General features: G+C 39.5%; 1 protein-coding gene across 1 annotated transcript in view; it reads right to left on the bottom strand.

The window, feature by feature from the left end:
* Window positions 1-13,755, bottom strand: part of CNTNAP2 (contactin associated protein 2) — a 664,834-nt gene that overhangs the window by 365,546 nt on the left and 285,533 nt on the right. The window lies entirely within an intron of this gene.

The raw sequence follows: 13,755 nt of genomic DNA, 5'->3' as shown, positions 1-13,755 counted from the left end.
AAGAGTATGTTTGTATGCAATTGTTTAACTGAATGCCCTTCAGAAGTGAGTGTGTCAATTTACCTTGAGAAAAATGTCCTTCATAAGACACTGGAGAGCCTCTTTCACTACTTATAAATCTTAAACAATGAACTCCTTTGAAAAAGCTTCAAGAAAATAATTTAGACAGAATCTGTTTAAGATGAGAGGGAAGGAAAGGAGAACAGCCAACAACAGCTTCTTTGTAAAGAACATAGAATGTCTGAAAAATCATAGAATCGTAGGATGAGGGGGAATGGATTGAAGCTGGAAGAGGGGAGATTTAGAGTGGATATTAGGAAGAAATTCTTTATAGTGAGGTCGGTGAGACACTGGAACAGGTTGCCCAGGGAGGTTGTGGATGCCCTCTCCTTGGAGGTGTTCAAGGCCAGGTTGGATGAGGCCTTGAGAAACCTGGTCTAGTGGAAGGTGTCTGTGCCCATGGCAGGGGAGTTGGAACTAGATGATCTTTAAGGTCCCTTCCCACCCAAACCATTCTATGAGATTCTGTCTCTTCCAGCTCCATAACTTGGTGAAATACAACGCGTTCTCCCCCTTTACGGTTGGTTCTCCCAGAAGCTCTTCTAAATATTAGCCAAGTTATGTGAGGGCTGATATAAAATACTATTGTCTGTTGAGAAGAAGAGATTAAATATTACTGTCGGGGTAAGGTAGCATCTTAAAAGGAGAAGTATGAAGGGGAAAAAAAAAAAGAAAATTGTCTTACAAGTACACTTGAATGTTAAAATTGAAACTTGTCCAAATCACAACAGTGATTGTCCACTCATTGGACAATAATTTTTCATCTTTTGACTTGTTGTTTTATTTCCCTCGCATGCTATGTGGCTCAGTTACAAGTATTGTTTGGTTTAAAGTGTCAGTATTCATGGGATCATACAAGAATTACAATAAATTGAATTAAATATTTTTTATGCTTGCATCAGACATTAACTGATAAAGGAAATGTATGATTCTTTTCACAAAAATAATAGCAAAACTGGATACTCCTGGGAGTTATTTTATTTGCAAGAAAATAAATGTATTACTTAGTCCTTATTTTGACAAGAACTTATGTAAACGGTTGGTAATTCATGTTATGAAAGCAACTTAATTTATGCTGAAACAGAAGCAGCAGATCTGCTTGATAGAACAAGTGTATGAATAAGTGCTCCACCGAGGAAAGTCCACTTTTTAAAGTGGCTAGAGGTTCCTTTTATTTTCATGCTCCTGCTTCAGAAACCACTTGATTTTACCAGTTGTTAAACACTGCCAATTCCTGCCTACTTCAAAGAAGTTTGAGAATAGTAATCTATTTAAATAAAAATGAAGAGTCCTCAGGAAAAGTGTAATAGAAAGACAAACATCTACTTTAAAACAGAAGAGAAAATTTTGTCTACATTTTAATGTTCTACCTAGAAACTGTTAGAGATCCAAAGAGAGCTGAAATAACTTAAGCTGGAAAGGAGTGTTGGTCTGCTTGACGGTAGGAAGGGGGTCTACAGAGGGATCTGAACAGGAAGGATCAATGAGCCAAGGTCAACTGTATGACACAACAAGGCCAAGTTTTGGGTCTAGCACTTGGGTCACAATAACCCCATGAATGCTCCAGGCTTGGGGCAAAATGGCTGGAAAGCTGCCTAGGAGAGAAAGACCTGTGGGGGTTGATGGACATCCAGATGAATATGAGAAAGCATGTGCCCGAGTGGCCAAGAAGGCCAAGAGCATCCTGGCCTGCATCAGCAATAGTGTTACCAGCAGGACCAGGGAAGTGATTGTCCTCCTCTACTCACCCCTGGTGAGGCTGCACCTTGAGTACTGGGTTTTGGGGCCCTCACTACAAGAAAGGCGTTGAAGCACTGGAGCATGTCCATAGAAGGGCAATGAAAGCTGATAAAGGGTCTGGAGAACAGGTCTGGTGAGGAGTGGCTGAGGGAATTGGGTTTGTTTAGTTTGGAGAAGAGGGGAGACCTACTAGTTCTCTACAACATCCTGAAAGGAGGTTGGAGCCAGCTGGGGGTTGGTCGCTGCTCCTAGTATCAACCGATGAGAGGAAATGGATTCAAGTTGCACCAGGAGAGGTTTAGGTTGGATATTAGAAGAAACTTCTTGACTGAAAGTTCTCAAAGACTGGAACAGGCTTCCCAGGTGATGTGGTTGAATTCCCATCCCTGGAGGTTTCTCAGTGAGGCAGAGATGTAGCGCTGAGGGACATGGTTTAGCATCAGCCTTGGTAGAGCTAGGGAATAGTTGGACTTGGTGATCTCAAAGGTCTTTTCCAGTTGAAACAATTCAATGATTCTATGATTCTAAATCATGACACTGAGATTGTTCTAGAAATAACATAATGAAATGGAACGTAGTTCACTTATTATGAAGCATTTAAGTGCACTTTTATCCTCTGGTGGTCGTTAATACAAAGGTAATTCTATTTCCTGGCAGAGGAATATGTAAACAAATTTATAAAATATTTAGGGTATCATCTGACTAAGTTAAAACCATGGCAATGTCTTCTGCTGTTTTTAAAGGAAGGGTTTACTATCTTTATAAGTGGGTTCCCGATTGAAAAAGAAAATAAAATATGCTGCATACATGGCTGAAAAGCTGAAACAAAAAATCAATAACTCTTTTGAAATGAACTCCAAAGATGTCCTGATCTTCCCATTTACAAAAAATTCTCCTTCAAATAACTAGAAACAGAAGCAATAGCAGCAACTTTCCTTCACCCCTTTCTGAGATGGAGAAAAGCATTAAGAATGATCATTTATTACGAGTCTTGGCTAATTTGAGTCAAGATAATACTTTACTGCAATTTCTCTCTTACGGTATTGGATATGATAGAAGAGTCAGAAAGCCACATAATGGTGAAATTGCTGCAGATCTGTACATTACACTACTCATATAATACATACCACTCATAGTCTTCCTATTTTGTAACAAAGAGAATAAATGTAGCTAATGCTACTTCACTTCTTGCAAAAATTCAGCAGGAAGATAAAACATGTCTAGGGACTGCTGGAGATAATTACACCTAGGAAGATTTAAGCAGCATAAGCTACTCAATCACTATTTACTGCCTTGAAGAGATGTATACTGTGGCATCTACACTGTCGGCATTAATTGTTTGATCTTATTTGCTGCTCCTACATAAACTTATTTTGTATTTTTAGGTACCACAAATTTCTGGCTACAATATCACTAAGATGAATTTACTTCAATTGAAAAGAGTAGCATAGAAGTTGCTGGACCAATGTAGGTTCAGATTCACATCATTTACTTCCACCAATGGGTTTCTATTTTAATCAACAGTTATTGTTTCTTTCAACAAAGAAACCAATAAGACAACAAAGGTACCAATAAGAAAACATCTAACATTGAGTGGCTAATAACACAATACCTCCCATCGTGGCTAACTGTACCTGTTTGGAATGGAATTATGTACCTTAAACTACCCCTGGTTTCATGCTGTTCACTGTATTTTCTCCAGCATTCCATGTTTTCTCACTGAGCTTCTACTATCCTGTATCAAACCTAAGCAGAGTATCAACCTGCCCTGGAGATTTACAAGAAATGAAGATTATCTCTTGGTTGCAAAGACTTTGTTGGAACTATGCTGGCAAAAAATGCCTATAAATATCTAAAACTTGAAGAATGATCTAAAGTGTATCTTAAATGTCAAGTTTGACACTTCTGTTAACAGCAACTTAGTGGTTTTGACCAACTTAAATTTATTATTCAGACTTTCAAAACTCCCTTAAGCATATTAACTATCAGTACCTCACCATATAGATGTTTTCTATACGTCAAAATAAAGAATGTCCATTAAATATGACAGGTGGATTTAAAGACCAACATTCTTGTTCTATAATGGGAAAACTAAAAAACAATAATTAATTGAATGTTTAAAGAGTTATCTTAATCATTTTCATACTTCAAAAAGCTTAGATTTTCCTTGATTAATCATAGTTTTGTTCTTACATTTACATAAATTTATATTATCTGAACAATGAAACTAAGTATATTAAATTGTGGAAAGCTATAAGAAGTCCCTAAATTCATAGAAAGCCTATCCTTATGCTTATTAGAATCTTATGCAAAAAGAGCACAGTAATTAATTTTACAGTCCTAGCACTACAAACTTTAGTATTGATCAACACATTTTTACCTCTTCTCTTCCATTTTCAGCTCAATAATAACTGTAAAGATATAAAATCATAGCATGAGTTTTGTTGGAAAACATCCTTCAGATCTTTGAGTCCAACCATTCTCTAACTCTACCAAGGCTGGTGCTAAACCACATCCCTCAGCACATCTCTGCCTCTTTTAAACACCTCCAGGGATGGGGAATCAACCACCTCCCTGGACAGTCTGTTCCAGGCTTTGAGAACCCTTGCAGTCAAGAAGTTCCTTCTAATATTCAACCTAAACCTCCCCTGGTGCAACTTGAATCAATTTCGTGTCCTCTTATCACTTGTTACATGGGAGTTTGACATTATTTTTCACTATGTACCTTTCACTGTGTATTTCCAAGGAAACAAAAAATAAACTTGATGCACTCTGGGGGAAAAAAAACACAAACAAAACCCACCCAAAAACTAACAAAACAAACAAACCCCCCACCGAAACCAACCAAATAACAACCCTGATAGGAAAATATTATCATTCTAGAAACTGATCTTCAACCTCACACAATCAGAAAATTCAGGAGAAGAATTCCAGCTGCTTGGTTATGGTTTGTTTCTACTTTCTCAGCTCACCCAACCTTCACTTTATTTATTACAAATCTGCTCACTCAAAACATAGTATGTGTACAGGGGAGAAGAAAAGCAGAAAGCAATATACAGAAATGACTTCACCTTCAATCTCCTGTCTTTTTAATAAACAAGAAAACCTAAGCAATTTGCTTGTGAAGGAACTGAAAACTTCAAACTGAAACCACAAAATAGCCTCTTAAGAAGTATAACCCTTAACATTCTTTCTTCCTCCCAGTATTAATATCAAGTCCAAGGGAGCCAAGGAGATTTCTTAAACCCAGTAGCTGTCTATTCAAAAGCTCAGCAGGCACAGCAGCGAAGGCCTCAGATGGCAGTGACTCAACACGAAGTCAACAGGATTTTTTTTTTTAATAACAAGTTATAGGACTTGACTGTGACAAATTGCATCAGGCTCATTAAAAGTTCTTTTGAAAGCACTTCAAGATGTATGATAGTATATATTGACTCAGGTATGAAGAAAATAGGTACTTGTTCAAAGAACTGTGCTTGTTTCCTTGAAAGAAGGTTTAGTTTTTGTTTTCTTGGAAATATGCAGTGGAAGACACACTCTGAAAATCGTGCTACTGATACAGCCAAGTTTTATTTCCTCCTACTGCAATGCTGAATGATTCCTATCAAAATGACAGAAGCAATTTAGAGTGTTGAGGAAAAAGTTATGCAAAGAATAAAGCAGCTTCCCAAATATAAAAGAAATCTTGCCTTTTTTCTTTTCTTTTCTTTTTTTTTAAATGTACCATTTATACTCTTAAAGATTCAAAATAATTATAGACATAATATAGCAACAGGATATGAGGAAACAGCTTCAAGTTGCACCAGGGAAAGTTTGGGGTGAATATTATGAACAATTCCTTCACTGCAAGTGGTTAAGCATTAGAACAGGCTACCCAGGGAAGTGGCGGATTCGCTGTCCCTGAAAGTGTTCAAAGAACATATAGACATCCCATGAGGGACATAGTTTAGTGGTGGACTTAGTAGTGCTGGGTTAACAGTTTGATTCTATGATCTTGGAGGTCTTTTCCAACCTCAGTGATTCTATGATCCTATTTTCTGCTGATACACTTACTGAAGCCTTTCTTGCTGCCTGTCATATCCCTATCTTGTTTCAAATCCAGCTGAGCTTTGGCTTTCCCACTTCCAATCATGCACACTTGGGCAATGACTATTTTTCTCACATAAACCATCTCTGCTTGTGCCTGATGCATTGTTTCCTTTTAGCCTTTGAACTTAGAGAGCTGTTCCTTTTATCCTGTAGCTGTGATGGCTTCATTTAAACAATATAAATTATTGAAATAGATATGTTAAAGTAAGCAAAAAGTCCAGAGCTGGTTGTTTGGGTTTTTTTCACTTCATGTGGATGACATCAAATTCCAGTTATAGACATAGCATTTAGCATCTCTTGGGAAAGGACAATTGGTTACAGTATAAACTGCCCTAATGTCCACCTCATTTATGTTATGTTCTGTGCAGGCTCTTAGAATGAGATTTTGAGGTATCTTTGGAAAGTGACAAATAGCAAAAAACATTTTTCTTGTTAGGGTCTTTTACTGCAGAGATGAAACTCTAAGCAGCATAGTACGTTGGTCATTAAAAGAAGTATGGAATCTAGCTGAGAGAAGAAGCTGAGGAAGAAGCTGATAAAAGACGACAGGAAAATTACATCTAACCTCTGTGTCTCCTTCTCCTCCCATTGTTCTTTGTCTCTCAATCACAAAACCAAAGTGATGAGGAAAAGAGTCAATGACTTAGCTGGGGATGTGCTCTGCAGACACTGTTCATCTGGCAAAACAGGGATGTCTTCCTCCAGTTCTTTTCCCTTCCCCTCTGCTGTGGTGCAGCAAGCTCTGCAAACAAAAGCTCCATGATGGCTTTACCAAAACCTTGTAGAGGACATGCTGAGGTGAGCAGATATCCTGGCTAAGGGGAAGAGAATAGGTTCCCTTGGCAGATCTCTGTTGAAATGAAAGAACTGTGGATGATTCTTTTTTTTTCTTCCCTACGAAATACAGGCATTTTTGGGAAGGCTTGGAAACAGATGAGAGATTCAATTCCCTGAACTTTTCCACAAGGTCAAGGACAGGATTTAGGGGAGAATTATGCTGTGCAAGAGTGGGGTGGCTTTGCTGTAATTTGCAACATAAGGACGTTTTTTGCAGGGGAGGTTAATGGAAAGGCAAGTTAACAGCTAGTAACAATTACTAACTTGTTAACTGAGTGAGCACACCCATCTGATTCATCATTTTATATCTTGGTGAAAGAACATTTAAAGATCTTGTTGTATTTGAAAAGAGAGAAAGGTAAACACAGTGATTTTCCTCTGATTATGTTTTGCAGCTTCTGAAATTAAGGTGAAAGACCACCTTTCTGTATTTTGTTTCTAAAGTGATCAAGCCAGAAACACGTGTCATCAAATGAGCATGAAGGGAAATATGACACTGACCCACCTCTTGACAAACTAATAAAGAGGCTCAGGGAATCTAAACTACTCCACAGACCTGACAGAAGGCTTTGCGTGGCTAAAATGATAGACTCACTGAAAAAAAGAGGAATGTTTCTACATTTGCAGTTTAAGCCCACAACTCCTTATTTGATAAAGCACATAAGGACACATGTAAGCCCACATATGCAGCGTGCAACACAAAAGGCTTATTCTCTGAAATTGTTTATCCTATCTTGTAGGTCGCATTGTCTTCCTAACATGGCTTTAAATAGCAACAGAGCACAGGAGAGTAGTTGCTGCATCCCATCTGACTTCATTATCAGCACATTTTATCTATATTGGGAGGATAGTAAGTAGTAAAGTCTTCATTCCACATGGGTTTGAAAGCCAGCCTTAAACAATGACTCAATAGCTAAATTATTATAATACTTATTACAACATATCTGTGTGTGCAATTTCTAGGGTTTTCAGACCACATACCCTGAATTCTACCCTTTTTTGGCCTCTTTTTTACCCCTTTCAGGTAACACATACTGTAAAATATGAAACACAAATGAGAAACTGGAATTTGCAGTGCCATTTGCAGTGTTCCTCAGAAATAAACAAGAAGGTTCTGTGGTTCTAGAACCTAAAGACTGAAGATGCTTCCTATGTGTATTTCTCAAGCTCTACTGCCTTCACAAATAATTGCAAAATTAGGGGTAACCTTGAAACTATTCATCCAAAGTCCTGAATGCAGTGTCCTGTGCCAACACTGTCTCCAAAACCACTCTTCATCCAACACATGTGCACCTATTATGTATTTATCTGTATTTATTGAATTACCTCCCCCCATAAACATTCTATTTACAGTAACACAATTTGAGAAGAGAAACTCGGGAATTACTTAGTAAACCAGACAACAGGGGAAAGGAGTGACAGTGTCTTGAAGTGGAGATTGATAAATTAATGAAAGAAATCATATGGAAAGCTTAGGATGATTTTTTGAGTTATAAATCAAAGTTGTGATGAGAAAGCTTTGATGACTAATTTGTTGATTACTCAGAAGAAGAACTGAACAAAGTGGGATGATGTCTGTTCAGCATGTTTGTACTGTATTTATAGTGCACTCCTGCAATGCTTCAGGACTTCTGTTGGTTACTGACAAGGGCATATACAGCTTTAGACTTCTTTACTCTTTAAATCCTTGACGTATTTGTCAAGTTCTGATTTCACCCTTCTGTGAAGCACTGAACTGCCACAGAAAGACTGAATCTGACATGAGGAAGGGCAGTGCTCCCAGAGGTTTCAAATTCCTCAGTGACTCTCCTTGACTTGCTCATTTAGTCTGCTCAGCTAACTGGAATGGCAGATCTCTGGAGAGGCATTTTGAGTATCTCTATGGGAAAGATCCTTTAACCAGGGTGCAATCTAACAGTGTCTCCTACAGGATTAGGTCATTGGACCTAATCCAACTCTCCAACTCTCTTCCTGTGGTTACTAATCTTCAGGGTGTTGTAACTTGCCCTGCAAGGAAAAGTGAGTCTTAGGATATTTAGGCAAGGTGGCTTAACATTTTGGGTGATGCTAGGTCATATAAAGCTTTGCAGATAGTCTGCTTCTCTGTTGTGGGTATTGGTTTCTTCTCCCTAGTAACAAGAAGTGACAGGACAAAAGGAAATTGCTTCAAGTTCCACCGGGAGTGGTTTAGGTTGGATATTAGAACAAACTTCTTCACTGAAAGGGTTCTCAAAGACTGGAACAGACTGCCCAGCTAGGTGGTTGAATCCCCATCCCAGGAGGTGTTTAGAATAGGCAGAGACGTGGTACTGAGGGACATGGTCTAGCACCAGACTCGGCAGAGTTAGAAAATGGTTAGACTCAATGAACTTAAAGGTCATTTCTCACCAAAACAATTCTGTGATTCCAAGACTACTTCTCTGATAGAACACAAAATTGAAAGAATATGCCAAATGTCTTATTTTAAATACATTTCCATAATTAAGTTTGATTACTTCTAGTTCCAACTAGCTACAGATGTTTTCCTAATTAGCACTGGGAATTTTACACCAGCATCGAGTCTGCTGTCTTCTCTTTCAGGAAATTGAACACTTCTGACCATTAACTGAAGAGAGTAAAGAACGTCAACAGGATAACGCTTCTGACCATTCTGCTAGTCACATTTCTAGACAGCTTTTTTTTGACTGGGTATATTCCCTCAGGAGTCTGCACTGCTAGTCCTGTGAAACAATATTGAAAATGCGTAAGTCAAGTCAGCCTTCTGACTTGACATCAGTATTGAATTTCAACACTGTATACTTAAAATGTCATTTAGCATATTGTCTAATGATAAGGGCCAGAGAAGGGAAAACTGTCACAACATGAGAAGTTAATTAAAATTATGACTCTTAGAGAAATTATAATATTACTTGCAGAAAGAAATAACAGGCCCTGGGTTGTATTCAAGCCAACTTGACATATTGAGCAGCATTTTAACTTATTTCTGTTTATAGACACCATTGTGGCATGTCAGCTGACTGGCCCTTCTAAAACCCCACCACTGTCCTAGTGTGAGCCAGACCAGCACTGGTTGTGCTCCGAGCTGTGCATTCCTGGCTCAGCCTCTGCTCAGTGAGGCACTTTCTGCAGCTCAGGCCAGCTTTGCACAGACAGTGGATGCTGCTGGCAGTGACAATGCTGATAGAGAGACTTAGCACCAAGGGTTGGGGTGCAGACAAAGGGCACTGCTACATACTCTTGTGTGTCAACTTGTGGTTCAGGAAGGAAAAGGTGCAGCTGCAGTGAGGAGGGAGCAGGCCAGGTGACCCTAAACTGACCAACAAAGGAATCCATCCCATGTGTTTCATGTTCAGGATAAAGCTGAGGGATCACCAGGATCAAGCCTGTTCTTCAATGGCCATGTGTCGGTGTGAGCTGAAATTCCCCCCCCACCAACAATAACCAGGCTAGCTCAGTCTGGAAGCAAATGAAAAGCTGTATTTACAAGCAGAGTCTAAAATCTACAGTGAAATGCAATGAATATGTACAAATATACAAAATTCACAACATTCACAAATATATACAATCAACAGAAAAAGCACAATCGATCTCCCTTTGCTTCCCCCCAAGGTGACCCTCCCAAAGGGGCCTCCCTCTCCCAGGAGCTTCCCCCCCAGACCCCCCTGGACAGAGAAGCAGAGTTAGTTAAGCAGAAAGTTGTTAACTTAGCTGCCAAGGTCAGTACGTGTTATCTTCAGCCAGAAGAGAAGAAGAAACAGCAGCCAGACAGCCCAGCAACTGCCCCCACTGCCAAACGCAGAATGTGCAGAGTGCCTACTTTGTTTTGGGTAATAGTTCTTAAACATTTCTATCTATCCAATGGAAGTGTTTAGAACAATCGTTATTTTGCTTTCTTACACCCAATAGTGACTTATTTACATTCTTTCACTTTCTCTGTTCTGAACTTTGCAAGGAAAAATTAAAAAGACAGTTTCAAACCATCACAGGCCAGCATCTAAGGAGGACTCTGTCTGTTCTGCCTTTCATTCCAATCCATGACTTCCTGAATCCAGTTACAGAATCTGGTTTCCACCTGCCACTGAGTCCAGTCTGGGACTTCGGCCGCAGCATCAGTGGTGACAGTGACTAATTGCCATCAGGGAGTTGGGTTCAATATTGTTCTTTTATCTATTTGTAAACATGTCATTTTATTGTTATTACCATTCCATCTGGTTTAGTTTTCCTTCCCAGCCCGTCAGTCTCTCTCTTATTCCCTTTTTCTCTTGCCTTTGGGACAGAAGAAGGGCTAGTAGAGAACATCTGTCAGTCATTTAGTGACCTTAGCAGCCCTAGAACTTGACAAGCACTCTATGGAAACCACAGAATGAATATTGGAACTGTGCCTGCTTCCTTAGGCTAGTAGGTCTTGATAGTTCTGATATCTGGGATACGTGTCAGCAAGCACAGATACTGTTAAAATAAAAGCCACAAATACAAACTTTCAGATGTTTTGTCCTCAATTTACCATTTCTACAACCTGATTAGAAAGGCAACGGTGTCTCCTAGCACTTTCTCATACCTGCTGGCAATTTTGACTGTCAAGGTGTGTGCACATCAGCAATTCTGGGCATTCCCACATGCTCACTGGGTAGGAAATGCATCCCTAGCTATGTGAGATCTAATTACTTGCCTACTACTGCTCTAATTGATGGAACTGTGTCTTCCTGGAACCAATTTGCACAGCTCTGATCTGCTTCAGACATTCTGCTGAACTTTTATCTTTCATGCTCTGTTTTTAATAATTCATAGTGATTAATCATGTTTACATATTTACATAAGGAGTCCTGTATTAAGGCGCAGGACTGATCTGTAAAGAGAAGCAGCATACCAACATTGCATCTTCAGCTACCATTAATTAATTGGCCTAGTCTATTAACTCTAGCAGAGGAATGTCAATTTACGCCAGCTGAGAACTTGCTTCTGTCGCACAAAAAGTTAAAATTTCTTCTTAGGTTGAGTTCTGCTGGCAGTTTACACTGAACTGAGAAGAACTGTAGATGGTAATAAAGAGTGCTCCCTTAGGTACTATCCTGGATCATGAATAGTGTGGTCAGCAGGAGCAGAGATGTGATTGTGTCCCCGTACTCTCACCACTGGTGAGGCCACACCTCAAATACTGTGCCAGGGAAGGTTTAAGTTGGAGATTAGAAAAAATGTCCTGACTGAAAGAGTGGTCAGGCACTGGAACAGGCTGCCCAGGGAGGCGGTAGAGTCACCATCCCTGGAGGCGTTCAAGAAATGTGTGGACATGGCACTTCAGGACATGGTTTCATGGCCATGGTGGTCTTAGGTTGATGTATGGACTCAATCTTAGAGGTCTTTTCCAACCAAAACAATTCTGATATTCTATGATTCTGCTTCAGTAGTGTGAGCAGTAAGTAACAAAAGAATTAATGGTAATAAGGAACATGGTTGCTTCTCAGGTTTAAATGTTACAGACAATTTGGTAGGGATTTATCCTGTCCAAAGGGATACATGTCATTTTTGTTTTCAGTTGAGCTACTCTGGCCTGAGACTAATGGCAATATTGGAAACAAGATTAAATGGCAGGTTTGATCTGAATTCAGTTGATACTGTCTTATTAAAAAACACAGCTGTTTGGTTGACATTGTCCTACAAGCAAAATTCCTCTGCATACAAAATAGCCCTGTCTGAAGATTAGGCTCCAAACACATGAGGAATTAATCCAACAAGTATCCCACCTTCTGAATAAGCCACATGCTACTGCAGGCAGGTGACTTGCAAAGACTCTGCAGATAATACAGAAAAAGGTAGTAAAACCTCTCTCCCATGACTGAACTTCCACTATTCAGACACACAGGATTTCCTCCCATTCACAGTCATGCATTCATTCACTATCCTTTGACATCTTCAGTCTTTACAGAGATTCAATCTTTCTCCCTTTCTGTAAATTCTCTCTTCCACGTTTTCCACTCCATTTCCTGCAACAAACTTGCCTTCTGCCCATTTGTATCTTTCTTCCATTTCTCTTTGACACATCTCTTTCCCTTGGCTCAATACTGTCTACTAGCGCTTGCTTTGTGAGAAACAAGTTAATAGTCACTTCCTAGGCATGTCCTCCATGCCATTCATGACTGTAGACCCAGATCACATTCCACCTCATCCAAGAGCAAGATGAGGAATCTTTTCAGTTCTTAATCTGTTCTCCACAGAAGTTCTCATTGGCTTTGTCACAGTTCCTATAAGCCTTTTAAACTTCTACTGCATCTTTCTGAGATGATCTATATCCAAACACTGACTATATCCGAATGTAAATGACACTCAAAAGGTGAAGGTACATAATTGATTTATATTATGGTATTAGCTCCCAACTTTATTTCCTGTCAGGTGTTGCTTGAAGAAACTGTGATAAGGAACCATAGAATCATTGATCATCAAGTCCAACAATCCTCTAACTCTGCTAAATCTGGTGCTAAACGAGGTCCCCAAGCAGCACATCTCTGCTTCTTTGAAGCACCTCCAGGGATGGGGATTCGACCACCTCCCTAGGGAGTCTTTCAGAACCTTTTCAATGAAAAAGTTTCTTCTAATATCCAACTTTTGAGAATCCAGATCCACCAGCTGGACTGCTCTTCACTCGTGTATACTCATTGCCCCCTACAAACAGCTGGGAGGTCCTCTACAAGACCCATGTAGATTATTTCTTTTTGAGCATATGACATTTCTTTTCTTTACGATATTTCTACTGATTTGCCTCCACTTCAGAAATCAGATTTACTCTCAGACCCTTCCCTGGTAGATGGAGTGTTCATGGACTTATTGTCATCTAAGTGCAGGATTTGGAAAGAGTCAAGATGACTAAAACCCAAGAAAAGCCAAGTATCTAAAGAGTCAGAGTTCTAAACTGAAAATGTTAAGGAGAAGAAGATCATCAACGATGACCACCAGCAGCTGACCCCACAGCCACAGCTTGTGACTCTGCTAGTGACTCTGCTTGTGACTCTGCTTGTGACTCTGCTAGCCAGTTAC

The sequence above is a fragment of the Indicator indicator genome, chromosome 11 (assembly GCF_027791375.1).
Source record: "Indicator indicator isolate 239-I01 chromosome 11, UM_Iind_1.1, whole genome shotgun sequence".
NCBI lineage: Eukaryota > Metazoa > Chordata > Aves > Piciformes > Indicatoridae > Indicator > Indicator indicator.
Note: the sequence above shows the minus strand (reverse complement) of the source record. Positions and strands in the feature narration are given on the sequence as shown.